The 13,295-nt window shown below is 46.7% G+C and overlaps 1 long non-coding RNA gene across 15 annotated transcripts in view; it reads left to right on the top strand.

Moving 5' to 3' along the window:
• The window catches only part of STX8, a 247,681-nt gene that overhangs the window by 57,019 nt on the left and 177,367 nt on the right, over positions 1-13,295 (top strand). For 14 of the 15 annotated variants that reach the window (XR_002336829.1, XR_002336831.1, XR_002336830.1 and 11 more), the window contains one exon: positions 9,607-9,699. The exons of the other annotated variant lie outside the window; for it this stretch is intronic. This is a non-coding gene — a long non-coding RNA (syntaxin 8). The remainder of the gene's footprint in view (positions 1-9,606; positions 9,700-13,295) is intronic. 15 annotated transcript variants of the gene reach the window in all.

The raw sequence follows: 13,295 nt of genomic DNA, 5'->3' as shown, positions 1-13,295 counted from the left end.
TAACCCGCTGAGCGAGGCCAGGGATTGGACCCACACTGTCTTGATGACTGTAACCTTGTAGTAAACCTTGAGGTCGAGTAATGTCGTGTCAGTCTTCTTACTTTGTTCTCCTTTGGTATTGTGTAGGCTGTCCTGGGCCTCTGGCCTCTCCATATAAATTTTAGAATCCGTTTTGTTGATATCCACAAAATAACTCCCTGAGTTTTTGATCAAAATCATATTGACTCTATCGATCAAATGAGTAAGAACTGATCTCCTGACAATACCGAATCTTTTTATCCATGAACATGGGATAGCTCTTGATTTATTCAGTTCTTCTTTGATTCCAGTCATCATTTTTGTAGGTTTTTTGTTTTTTTGTTTTTCATTTAGATTGTGTACATATTTTGTTAGATTTTTACCGAAGGAATTCATTTTGGGAGGTGGGAATGTAAATGGTAATTGTTTTTCATTTCAAATTCTACCCATTCATTTCTGGTATGCGGGGAAGAGATGGACAAAGATGTACATGGCCGTTGTTTCCTGAAACCCGGCTATACGTATTAGTTCCAGGAGGGTTTTTGTTTTTGTTTTTGCCAGTTCTTTTGGATTTTCTACATCAATAATCATGTCATCTGCAAAGTCTTCTTTCTTCCCAATCTGTATGCTTTTTCTTACTCTGGTTGGATTGTGTTAGCTAGAACGTCCAGTACCGTGTTGGAGAGGAATGGTGGGAAAGGAATGCCTGGTACCTAACCTTAGTGGGAAAGCTTTGAGTTTCACATCAAGTATGATGTTAGCTGTGGAGTTTTTGTAGATACTCTTTATCAAGTTGAGCTTCCTCTCTATTCCTCGTTTACTTAGTTTTTATCATAAATGGACATTCAATACGTTTCCTGCATCTGGTGATGTGATCATGCTATTTTTCTTGTAATCACACACATGTACAGGCTAAATGTTAATTAATTTTTGAATGTTGATCCAGGCTCGCATACCTTACACAAATCTCCTTTTGTTACTGGATACAATTTTTTTAATATATATTGTTGGATTCTGTTTGCTAATTTTTCTTTGAGGATTTTCCCATCTGTGTTCATCAGTGATTTTGGTCTGTAGTTTTTCTTGTAATATCTTTGTCTGGTTTTGGTATTAGGATCATGTTGGCCTCATAGAATGAATTAGCAAATATTTTCTCTGCTTCTCTTCTTTGAGAGAAATTATAAAGAATTGGTGTAATTTCTTCCTTAAATGGTAGAATTCATCAGTGAACCTACTGGACCTGGTGTTTTCTGTTTGGGAAACTTTAATTTCTTCGATAGAGGCCCATGTGATTTGTCTGTTTGTTCTTGTGTGAATTTTTGCAGCATGTGTCTTTTACGGCATTGGTCATCTAAGTTATCAAATTTGTTAGCAAAAAGTTCATCATAGTTCCTTTATTTTTTAATGTCCATGAGATCTGTAGTGATGTCTATTTTTTCATTTCTGATACTGGTCATTCGTGTGCTCTTTTATTTATTTATTTATTTTTATATAGTTACCTTGGTTAGAGGCTTAACAACTGTATTGATTTTTTTTTTTTTTTTTTTCCTGAAGAACCAGCTTTGCTTTCATTGATTTTTCTCGGTTGATTTCCTGTTTCCAGTGTCATTGATTTCTGCTCTAATTTTTATTTCTTCTGCTTATTTTGGATTTAATTTGCTCCTCCTAGTTTGCTGAGGTGGAAACTTAAGACTATTGATCTTAGGTTAGCTCTTCTTTTCTAATATATGCATTCGATGCTGAAAATTCTCAGAGCACTGCTTTTGCTGTATCCCATACATTTTTAAGTTGTGTTTTCGTTTTTGTTTAGTTCAAAATATTTTTAAAGTTCTCTTGAGACTTCTTTGATCATGTCTTATTTAGAAGTATGTCATTTAGTGCCTAGGTATTTGGGGATTTTCCAGCTGTCTTTCTGGTACTGATTTCTAGTTCAATTCCATTGTATTCTGAGAGCAGACAGGGTATGATTTCTGTTCTTTTGAATTTATTAAGGTATGTTTTATGGCCCAGAATGTGGTCCGTCTTGGTAAATGTTCCATATGAGCTTGAGAAAATGTATCCTGCTGTTGTTGGATAAAATTTTCTATAGATGTTCATTGTGTCCAGTTGATCAACAGTGGTGTGAGTTTAGTGGTATGTCTGCTGGATCTGTTCATTTCTGATAGAGGAGCATTGATGTCTCTGACTATCAGAGTGGATTTATCTATTTCGCCTTCCTGTTCTACTGTTCTTTTTTTTTTTTTTTTTTTTGCCTCATGTAGTTTGATCCTCTGCTGTTAGGTGCATACATGTTAAGGATTGTTATGTTGTTGGAGAATTGACCCCCTTATAATTTTAACTTCTAATTGATCCTTGATAACTTTACTTGGCTTTGAAGTCTGCTCTGTCTGTAATTAATATAGCAACTCCTGCTGTCTTTTGATAATGGTTAGTATGGTATGGTTTTATCTATTTAATTTTAATCTATATATGTCTATAAAGTGAAGTTCTTATAGACAACACGTAGTTGACTCTTGTTTTTTGAGCCACTCTCAGAGTCTGTCTTTTGGAGTAATTGTATTAGTTCATTTCAATCTGGGTGCCTTTTATTTTTCTTTCTTGCCTTATTACACTTGCTACAACCTCCAGTGTAACGTTGGAATGATGAGAGCGGACACCCTTGTCTTGTTGCTAATCTTATGGAGGAAATAGTCATTTCAAAGACAGATGTTTTTCTTTGCTTGGTACTGGGTATTTTTGTCCTTTAAAAATATTCTTTTTTTTTTTTTTCTGGGGTAGAAGTATTTGAGTCTTGCTTTGTTAGGTGGACCAGAGTAGTGTTTGCTTTAGAGCAGAGGTCAGCACACCATGACCCATGGGCTACATCTGGCCCACCACCTGTTTTTGTAGTGGTCTGCAAGCTAGAAATGGTTTTTCCATTCTTGAATGGTTGAAAATAGTTGAAAGAAGAGTATTTCATGGCTTGTAAAAATTGTCTAACATTCTAAGTTTAGTCCATAAATAAAGTTCTATAGGAACACAACCATTGCTCATTTATTTGTGGATTAGTTAAGGATGCTTTCCTGTGACAACAATAGGGTTGTGTAGCTGCACTAGAGACCATAAAAACCCTAAAATATTTGCTCTCTAGCCCTTTATGGAAAATGCTGGCCGACTCCAGTCTAGAGGTAACTCCCCTCACTTCTGAGCCAGAACCATTCTGTGTGACTCTTAGCCGACGCCCTGGGAATTCCGAGGAGACGTGCTTGGTGGGAATAGGACCTGTGTCCATCTTCTTTGAGCTCAGAGGATGATTTTTTTCTAACCCTTTCCAGTGGTTCTGTCCCCAGTCTCGGGTTCTTTTCCTCACAGGCCTGCCCTGATCAACACTCAGCTGAAGTCTCAAGATGGACCCTGAGCAAATCTGCAGAGTGTGCTCTCTCTGCAGCTCTCTGGTACTGTGCCCAACATATTCCAGCCACCTTGACCTATTCTTCTCAAGTCAGGGAGACTGCTGGGCTCCACCTGGCACCCCCCTCCCCCACACCATGACCTGGGAGTTCTATCCAGGCAAGATCTGGGGCAGAGAGCTTTTTTTGTGTCATTTGTTGCCCGTCTCTCGGGGATCACTGTCCTTCCTTTCCCGACGTCCACATCTTGAAACTGTTGTTTTGTATATTTTGCCTGTGGTTTTGTGTTTTGTTTTGTTTTCCGGTTGTTGGGAAGGCCAGAAGTGAATCTGGTCCCTGTCAGTCCATCTTGGCCAGACACAGAGGTCTAACTCTATTCAGACCTCCCTTCTCACAGTGAAACAGTCTAGAAAACACCGTGCCTCCCATCTCTCCCCACCCCCCCACCTTTTTACAGCCACACCTGCAGCACATGGAAGTTCCCAGGCTGGGGTCGAATTGGAGCTGCAGCTGCAACCTACGCCACAGTTTGTGGCCACCCTGGGTTCTTAACCCACTGAGTGTGGCCAGGGATGGAACCCACACCCTCACAGAGACAGGGTTGGGTTCTGAGCCCATTGAGCCGCAGCGGGAACACCCCATAGATCTTCAGTTCTCCGTCTTTCACACATGAGCATGTCTGAAGCAAAGAGAAGAAGCGCAGAACAGTACAGCCTCACACGTGGCCCCAGCATTTACTCGCAGCGCTTTATCCGCCAGGATTCACGGTTCCTGACGGGAATACCTTGCTCGCTAGCGCCGATGAATTTTCTGGCATTGTTGCATTTGCCAAGAAAAGTGGTTGGCAGTCAGGAAAAGCAGCCCTGCCCCCCAGAAGGTGTCTCAATCCGAGGCGGCTGTGGGCCAGGCACGAGAGGCTGCCGTGTGCGAGGCTTCTCATGGAGCCTCCAAAATCCAGAGCATCCTTCCTGAGAGGCCTGACCTTTGGGAGCCGGCTGGCCTTTGGGGGATGGGGATGGGGCGGGGAGTGAAGGAACGGAAGCGAGTAGCGGCCCCTCTTAGAGGCCAGGATGGTTTTGACTCTCTGTGTTTTGAAATGCTTCCCCCACGTGCCCTGGCTGTCCCAGCAGGCTGTGTTTTCAAGGATAAGCGCAGACACAGAAGCCATCTTTTCCTGAAACCCTCATGCGTCTTGGCTCCTCCACCTCGGGAGCCTTGGTGCTGTGCCGAGGTTGCTCTGGCTTTGCTTCATGGCCAGGTCCTGTACTAGGAAAAAAAAATATGCAGACCCACGAAGGGCCATGCCTCACTTCCTTTTGCCTGTGGAATCTGTTAGCCTTTCTGTACTTGCATTGGCCCTTAGAAGACACTTGGAAAATCACCCTCAAGTAAGGGGTCTGTTGGCTGCGCTTAGACTTGGGGCAGCGAATGTCTTCCTTTGCTGACCTGGGAGCTCGGCCTCCGTGTAGCCAGCTGGCCGGCCTCAGCTTCTCTGCTCCTCAGGCCATAATTTGAGGCACAAATGGCCTTTCGGGAGGAGATGGGTGAGATGATGACAGTAGCTGGATCCCCTCAAAAACCCCTGAGGGAAAATAAGGGCCGGTGCCTTCTGGGTCAGTACAGACCCCTGCCTCTGAACTGGGTGGTGGATGCCAACCTTGGAGAACATGCCTTGTGTGCCTTTTCCCAGGAGGTCTCTGTGACTGCGGCATCTTAATGAGCTCCTTCTATTCTTACCATAGGCTATAGACATTCTTTCTGGATTCTAGTAGAAAGCTGTTCATTAGTTCAGGGTTTCCGTGTTCTTAGGTCTCTAAATATTTTCGTTGAAATAGCAGTGGGGAGGGTGACTGGCCAGTCTGCCTCGAACCCTGGTACATCTTGGCAGCGCATCTTTGGTCCCTCGAGGTCATAACTTCACCGCCGTTTCTCTTTCAAGATGCCCTTTCTTGGAGCTGCCACTTCGACCAGGATTCCTCCCCCCGCCCCCAAATCTTAAAAACATCTGTTCTTAGAACTCGGGCCGAGTCTTTCCAGTGTGGTGATTAACTTCACCCAGCTTGACCTCCGCCTTTGCCCATTTGTTCCTGCCCCCGCTCCAGGGGCAGCTCCTGGGTGTCACATGGAGGAATTTCCATTGCTTCTCTCTGGGCATTGGCTTCATTTTTCTATTTCCTCAATGCGGAGGGCTGCCTCCTAGGGATCAGGAGCCCATATATATACATATAAATATATAGCAGAGACTGTGTTTCTTTCTTCCACAAACCTAGAGGGCCTTATGAGTCACGCTTTGCTTTAAACCTATGAGGTTCTTGCTCTGTACCATCATTTAGGTTCAGACCTGGGGTGAAAACAGAGGAGAAGAAGACATAGTCCCAGCCCTTGGGGCTCGGGGGTCCAGTTCTTAGGAATCTCCCTTGGTTTGATTGACTTGTTGAAATGTGGGTAACTGCTTGCTGTTGGCAGGTGCAAAGATGCGAAGGTGGAGAAAGATAACTGCATCTTATCCGTCATTTGTTTCAGTGATTGGCAACCCTTAGTGTCAAGCTTTCATCTATGTCTCCCCACCTACCCATCTCCTAGATTATTCTTAAAACAAATCCTAGATATTAGACCATGTCGCTGGTGAGTATCCCAGAATATATCTCTAACGTCTGTCTGTGAAGGATAAGGACTGTTTTTAGAAAACAAAAGCAGGGAGTGCCTGTTGTCGCTCAGTGGGTTAAGAACCTGGCATAGTCTCTCTGAGGAAGTATGTGGGTTTCATCCCTGGCCTCGCTCAGTGGGTTAGGATCCACCATTGCAGCAAGCTTGTGGCGTAGGTTGTAGATGTGGCTTGGATCTGGCGTGGCTGCAGTGTAGGATGGCAGCTACAGCTCTGATTCGACCCCTAGCCGGTAACTTCCATATGCCGCAGGTGCAGCCGTAAAAAAAAAAAACAAAGCCAAAAAAAAAAAAAAAAAAGATCACGATGCCATCATCACCCTTAATAAGTTAACAGTAATTCCTTTACAGAATCAGATGGCCAGTCAGTGTTCGGATTTCCCTGATTGTCCCATGAGGGTTTTTTTTTTTTTTTTTTTTTTTTTTTTTTTAGCTTGTTGAGTTCAGGATCTGAATGCGGTGTATACATTGCAGCTGATTGCTAGGTCCCTTAAGTTTGTTTAATAGATGGGTACCTTTGCCGCCTCTTACTTATGTGTGCAGCTTCTTTGTTGAAGAAACAAGGTCCTTGGCCCTGTGTTCTCCCACCAGCTAGACGTGCTATTTGTATCTCTACACATTAACATATTTCTCTGTCCCACATATTTTCTGTAAATTGGTAGTTAGATTTGGTGGCTTGATCAGCATCAAGTTTGTTATTTTTGGCAAGCGTACGCTATGATGACTGTCCCTTTATTTTTAATCTACAGCCACCAGATCATCCTCCCACAGTCACAGGATATTGAGTTAGAAGATGGTTCTTCTGAGTGTCTTAAGAAGGGAAGTATTCAAACACCTAACTGTTCTGAAGGGATTTGCAGAAAGAATCACGGTATTAGTTTGCTGTTGCTGCTAAGATAAGTTAGCACAGACTTAGTGACCTAAAACACGAATTTAAGAGTTCACTTTGTGGCACATCGGAAACAAATCCGATTAGTATCCATGAGGATGTGGGTTCCATCCCTGCCCTCGCTCAGCGGGTCAGGGATCTGGCGTTGCTGTGAGCTGGGGTATAGGCCAGCAGTTGTAGCTCTGATTCGACCCCTAGCCTGGGAACCACCCTATGTCATGGGTGTGGCCCTGGGGGAAACAAAAAGGAATATATTATCTTGCAGTTCTGGAGGTCAGAGTTCAATGTATGTTTTACTGGGCTAAGATCAAGGTGAGGCTCCAGGGGAGATTTGAGTCCCTGGTCGTCTCCAGCTTTTACAGGCTGCTCACATCCCTTGGCTCATGGGTGCTTTCTTTAGGGCCAGCAGGTTGCCTCTCTCAGACTCTCTTGATATCTCCCTCTGACCAGAGCTGAGAAAGAATGTGTTTTTAAGGACTCGTGTGATTACATTGGGCCTACCTGGATAATCCAGAATGATCTCCCTCTTGGATTCCTTAACCTGAATCACGTCTGCAAAGTTGGGTTGGCCATGTAAGGTGGTATATTCACAGAATCCCAGGATTAGGATGAAGACACCTTGAGGGGCCATTGTTCTCTGTAGCACAGTGGTCATCCATTGTTAAAGGTTAGCACCTTTAAAATTGCAAAACTGAAGACTGATGGGCAGCATGTGGTATATGGGGCATGGTCTGTGCTCATATCCTAAGGACTTGCGTCGTCAGTAGGGGAGAGGGCAGACGGTGGTGATGAGCTGTCGTTATGACGTCATGGTAATGGTGCGTGCCTCTGGATAACTTCCTCCCCTTAGAAGCGCTGCTTCGACCTGTAGACGCTCAGGTCATCAGTATGACGGTCATTGTCTACACAGCATCTCCGTCATCTGGACCGTCTGCGGTTTTGAGTTATTGGATGAAATGTTATGGTAGCGTTTACACATAGAGAAGAGGTACTAAATTCTTGGAGAAAGGATTTGAGCAGAGCAGCATGTTTAGCCCTCTCTCTGCTTCCCGTTCGCAAGATAACCTCTAGGTGGTTAAGTCTGACCATGAGTCAAGGTTGAGCGAAAAGAGAGGAAGGCAGGTATTTTGTATTCGCAGTCTGTGTCTCTGCCGGGTACAGCAACATGAGGAGTCGAGTGAGTTTTTTTTTCTGTAGTTGAAAACCATAGAGGACTCTCCTTGGCTCTTTTTATATTGTTGTGCCTTTAACCCACCTTGACACTTGAGCTTCAGTGCTATGTGTAGATGACTGGGGGGATGCATTTGGAATTTTACTGTAACATCGGTTATCCTATAGCAGCCCTAAGTGGATGATAGAGTTTGCTTGGAGTCCATCCAAAAGGTGGTTAATGAAGACCAAAAGGACCTCATTATAAAGTGATTTTGCCATAAAATGGTCCCTTGGAATGATCCTTAGAGACAGCAGGTCATGTGTACGAGGTAAAAAAGCATGTGGTGTCAAAAAATGTTACTAAGGGGTCCTTACCACACGCCCTTAGTTTAAATATATTCCAGATGAATTAACAAGTCAAGTGTAATGGCTTAATTCCATAAAAAGACCAGGAAAAAATATAATAAGGACGTATTAATACGATCTTGGGTAAGAAGACCTTTGTGCTTTAGATGGGCCTTCCTGTGAGACAGATCCTTGGAAAAAACCCATCAACAAGCAAAGCCACATGAGCGCGTTACCCTCCTCTGGCAGAGAGCTTGGTAGAAAGTCATTAGACCAGCCTCGGAATGTTCTTTCCGACGCACCTGAAAGCAAAGGAAAAAAGTACTTGCAAAGAGATGGAAACTGCCTAGTTAAAAAAATAAATAAATTTAAAAAATTGGGCTCTGCCTATGGCATGTGGACATTCCCAGGCCAGGGATCAAACCCGAGTCACAGCAATAACAATGCTGAGTTTTTAACTGCTAGGCCACCCAGGATCTCCAAAAAATCAAATGTTAAAGGATCTCGAGTCACTTGAGTTCTTTTCTCTTTACATTTGCAAAATCTAGAAAAAGAACAAAAATGGTATTTGTCCATTGTTTTATATATATATATATTTTTTTTTTGTCTTTTTGTCTTTTTTGTTGTTGTTTGTTGTTGTTGTTGTTGTTGCTATCTCTTGGGCCGCTTCCGCGGCATATGGAGGTTCCCAGGCTAGGGGTCGAATCGGAGCTGTAGCCACCGGCCTACGCCAGAGCCACAGCAACGCGGGATCCGAGCCGTGTCTGCAACCTACACCACAGCTCACAGCAACGCCGGGTCGTTAACCCACTGAGCAAGGGCAGGGACCAAACCCGCGACCTCATGGTTCCTAGTCGGATTCGTTAACCACTGCGCCACGACGGGAACTCCCATTGTTTTATATTTTATAAATTCTTTTTTTCTTACAAATCATGAACTTTTTAAAATATTTTTATTTAATGGCCACGCCCATGGCCTATGGTCTGAGGTGTAGGTGTTTAATTTTTTTCTTTATTTTGTTCTGATATGGTTGTCGGTCTTTTCCTGAGTGATCGAATGTTCCTTGGATCACATACTGAATTGCGTTGCCGGCCCGGGTCTATTTTCCTTTGGTTTTTAGTTCGTTAATTGTCCTACTTTTCTTTTTAGAACAGGATGCAGGCCTGGATGCCCTTTCCTCGATCATAAGTCGCCAGAAACAAATGGGGCAGGAAATTGGGAATGAACTGGATGAACAAAACGGTAAGGACACGGCTGCGTTTGACCGGCTTTGCCGTTTGGTATCACGCTCACGGCTTGAGTATTTGTTAAGTGATTTTAATGTTACCAAAGGCATGTAGGAGTTTGGCATCAGTGGATGACGCGGGTGACGAGGGTTTGATGGACCCGAGGGAGGACTGCAGCACGTCGAGATGGTAGTTACTAAACACTATGTAAAGAAATTCGATCGCAGAATTTCCCGTTTTCTGTAGCTGCTTTTAAAAATACTTTGTCTCATGATCTGTTTATCCCATGAGCACGCGTCCTGCCGTCATGTGGTGAAGCGGCTCCGTGCTCCGTATGCTGACGCAGGGTCCCCAAGACCGTGGGGACGAGGTCTTTTGCACACTCGGGGGAGAGGGCTCCCCTTCTGTACCAAGCTGCAGGGCAAAAGGGTACTCGAAACTTTTTTATCCAGGGCTTGATGTGATACATCTGGCTGGAGAAAGACGCATTTGCAAAGCCACAGGCAGGGTGGCTTGGGAGAGACAGAGCTTTAAGTCCTGAGCCTCCCGGAAAGGCTCCTGTGCTTTGAGGTGCGCGGTGTGGGGGACAGGGGCCTGAACGGAGGGTGGGGATGTAGGCGTGGAGAAGACAGGATGGAGGCGGGGGACTGATGGTGCCTTGACTGCGTGGACCTGGTCAGAGAAATTGCGGGGAGGTCCCTGGTCTGTGAGTGGAGAGCCTAAGTCCAGTTTGGATGTGTCCCGTTACAGCCAAGTCACAGTGTCGAGTGGACAGTGGGAGATAGGGTACAGGAGCTGGGTGAGAAGATAGGACCAAGCGGGGAGGTGGGAGAAGCATCAGCTCAGGTGATGGGGAGGTGGGCGACGCGTCGGCTTAGGTGATGGCAAGGAGCGTAGGAAGAGGTGAGTTTCAGTGAGGCCGGCATTCATTGAAGGCGCCTCCTATGCGCAAAACCCTGGAGTCTGTGTCTTTTCATTTCATCAGTGCACAGCATTGTGAAGGCACTGTTACCGCTCTTGGTTAGGGGTGAAGCCCAGCGTGGCTGAGGGACTGGCCCCCCCATCACTTCACCTATAAGGGACAGGACTGAAATTTCAACGCAGGCTTTCTAATCCTCCTGTGGCTGCTTTTGCTGCTACCCAACTTCCTCTCGAACGGAGACAACATAGGGAGAGAAAAGTAAAAGGTTCTAAGGTTTTAGCTTTTGGTCCCAGAATCGTGGAGGCTCACGATGGAATGGCTTTCAAGAACAGGGACCCTGATTTGAGCGGGCATTGGCGCCCTGGGAGTGGGCATTGCTCGCCCTGAAGGGGGTGCTGCATCTGTCAGATTGTACAGGCTCCTCTTTTCCTGATCTCTATGAAAAGTGAGTTCAGGAGTTCCCGTCGTGGCAGAGTGGTTAACGAATCCGACTAGGAACCATGAGGTTGCGGGTTCGGTCCCTGCCCTTGCTCAGTTGGTTAACAATCCAGCGTTGCCGTGAGCTGTGGTGTAGGTTGCAGACGCGGCTCGGATCCCGTGTTGCTGGGGCTCTGGCGTAGGCCGGTGGCTATGGCTCCGATTAGACCCCTAGCCTGGGAACCTCCATATGCCGTGGGAGCGGCCCTAGAAAAGGCAAAAAAGACCAAAAAAAAAAAGTTCCCATTGTGGCTCCATGGTAACAAACCGGACCAGTATCCACCGCCTCGCTCAGTGGGTTTAAGGATCCGGCGTTGCTGTGAGCTGTGGTGTAGGTTGAAGACACAGCTTGGAACCTGCATTGCTGCAGTGCAGGCCGGCAGCTGCAGCTGATTCAGTCCATAGCCTGGGAACTTCCATATGCTACAAGTGTGGCCCTAAAAAAAAAAGACAAAGCAAAAAAATTCTGGAGTTGAGGCTTCCAACACGCGTCTCCCTGGGCTAGGAGCAGTGTCGGCAGGGCTGCGTTGCTTCCGGGAGGGGAGGAGGCATTTCCCACCTGGTCCAGGTCTGCAGGCTGCCTGCACTCCGGGCCTTGGGGCCCCTCCTCCATCCTCAAAGCCAGCAGTGGTGGAGTCCTTCTCACATTGCATCCCTCTGACGTCCAACTTCTGCCTCCCTTGTCCACTTTCAAGGGCCGGGGTGATTCCCTTGGGCCCACCCAGATAATCTGGAACACTTTTCCTATTTAAGGTCAACTGCCTTAGCAGCCTGAATCCGTCCACACCCTAAATGCTCTCTGGTCCTGTAACCCAGCCTGTTTCCAGGTCCCAGGAGACAGGGCTCTGGGGGGGTCTTGCTTCCGCTACCGGAGTACTTGATGCCGGACAATCAGAACCTCCAGGGTGAGCCCCACACATCAGTAGTTTTTAAAACTCCCCGGACGATTTTAATGCGCTGCCAAGTGTGAGCACCAGGGCCCTTGCAGAGTGTGCTGAGACTGCTGAGTGCTGTGCTCTTCGCCGCGCATGGGACAGATCCGGCAGTCACGTGGTTACGTACGTACACGTGGCCCTCGCCGTGCAGACGCGCGCATCCCGTTACACGTGCTACCCCCACCCTCTGACCTCTCGCTCCGGGCCCCCTGGTCCTCGTGTCCGTTCCAGGCCCGGATGCATCCGTGTGTATGTAGACAAACAGGATGTATTTTTGCACGAGCTGCCAGAATAAGCTCGGTTTTCTCTGCGGAGGCCTCCCAGGAAGCCAGCAGCGCTGCTGGTGGTTGTCGGATGTGCGCATTTGCTCCGCAGAAATAGGGCAGAGTCAGCCATTTTCTTTCATAGGCTCGGAGAGGCTCCCTGAGGGTAAAAAATTACAACCCTGCGAGGACTGTAATCAGCCTTGATTCCTTTTGTCCAAGTCAGAAAGGCCGTTCTATCCAGAGGTGTTGAGAACAGGGCGGCAGGCCCCTCGGGATTTCTCGGGTGACCCGAGTGTGCCCCCCGAGGCATCGGGGGCCTTGGAGAAGTTGCCCCTTTGGATGTCAGTATCTCTCGTTGGTTGATCGACCTACGGGATGACTCCAGGAAGTGAGAGAAACAATAGGCTGAGCTCAAGGGCCAGCCAGGCCATTTTGGAATCAAGCATTGAAACCACGCTGACAAAATACACAGGACTGAGTACATAACCACAAAGCCGAAGGGTCGAATTATCATCAGTTGAGGAATTCCGTCTCCAGTCCTCTCAGAGTGAAAAAGGCCCTGGCCCATCCCGGTAATGACCCTTTCCCCAAGCCAGCCACCAGGCCTCAGGAGGAGGAGGACTGGCAGCTCAGAGAAAATGCCCGGGATGGGTGACCCGAATGTCTAGTGGGGGTGGGGGCTGGCAGGAGAGGGGACAGAGGGCCCGACCACACCGATGGTGACAAACTGTAGGAATGGCTGGGCTCCAAGGGCTCCTGTCGGGCCGACCAGGCGGCTGTCCTAGAGGGAAGCTGGGGGACCGTTTTACTGAAAAATCCCATAAAGTTCATGCTTCAGAGGGACGGGCCTTTTGGAAGGAGCCCTCCGTATGAAGTGCAGAAACACAGACGGAGAAAGACAGATGTCATCGGATGGCGCTCAGATGGGGAATCTGCTCAGTCATCCAAAAGAACGTGCTTTTGAAACAGACGCAAAGATTTCAAAATCAAACTGAAGGTTACCAGAGGGGAA

The sequence above is a fragment of the Sus scrofa genome, chromosome 12 (assembly GCF_000003025.6).
Source record: "Sus scrofa isolate TJ Tabasco breed Duroc chromosome 12, Sscrofa11.1, whole genome shotgun sequence".
NCBI lineage: Eukaryota > Metazoa > Chordata > Mammalia > Artiodactyla > Suidae > Sus > Sus scrofa.
The sequence above is the reverse complement of the archived record's forward strand: the minus strand, read 5'-3'. Positions and strand labels throughout refer to the sequence as shown.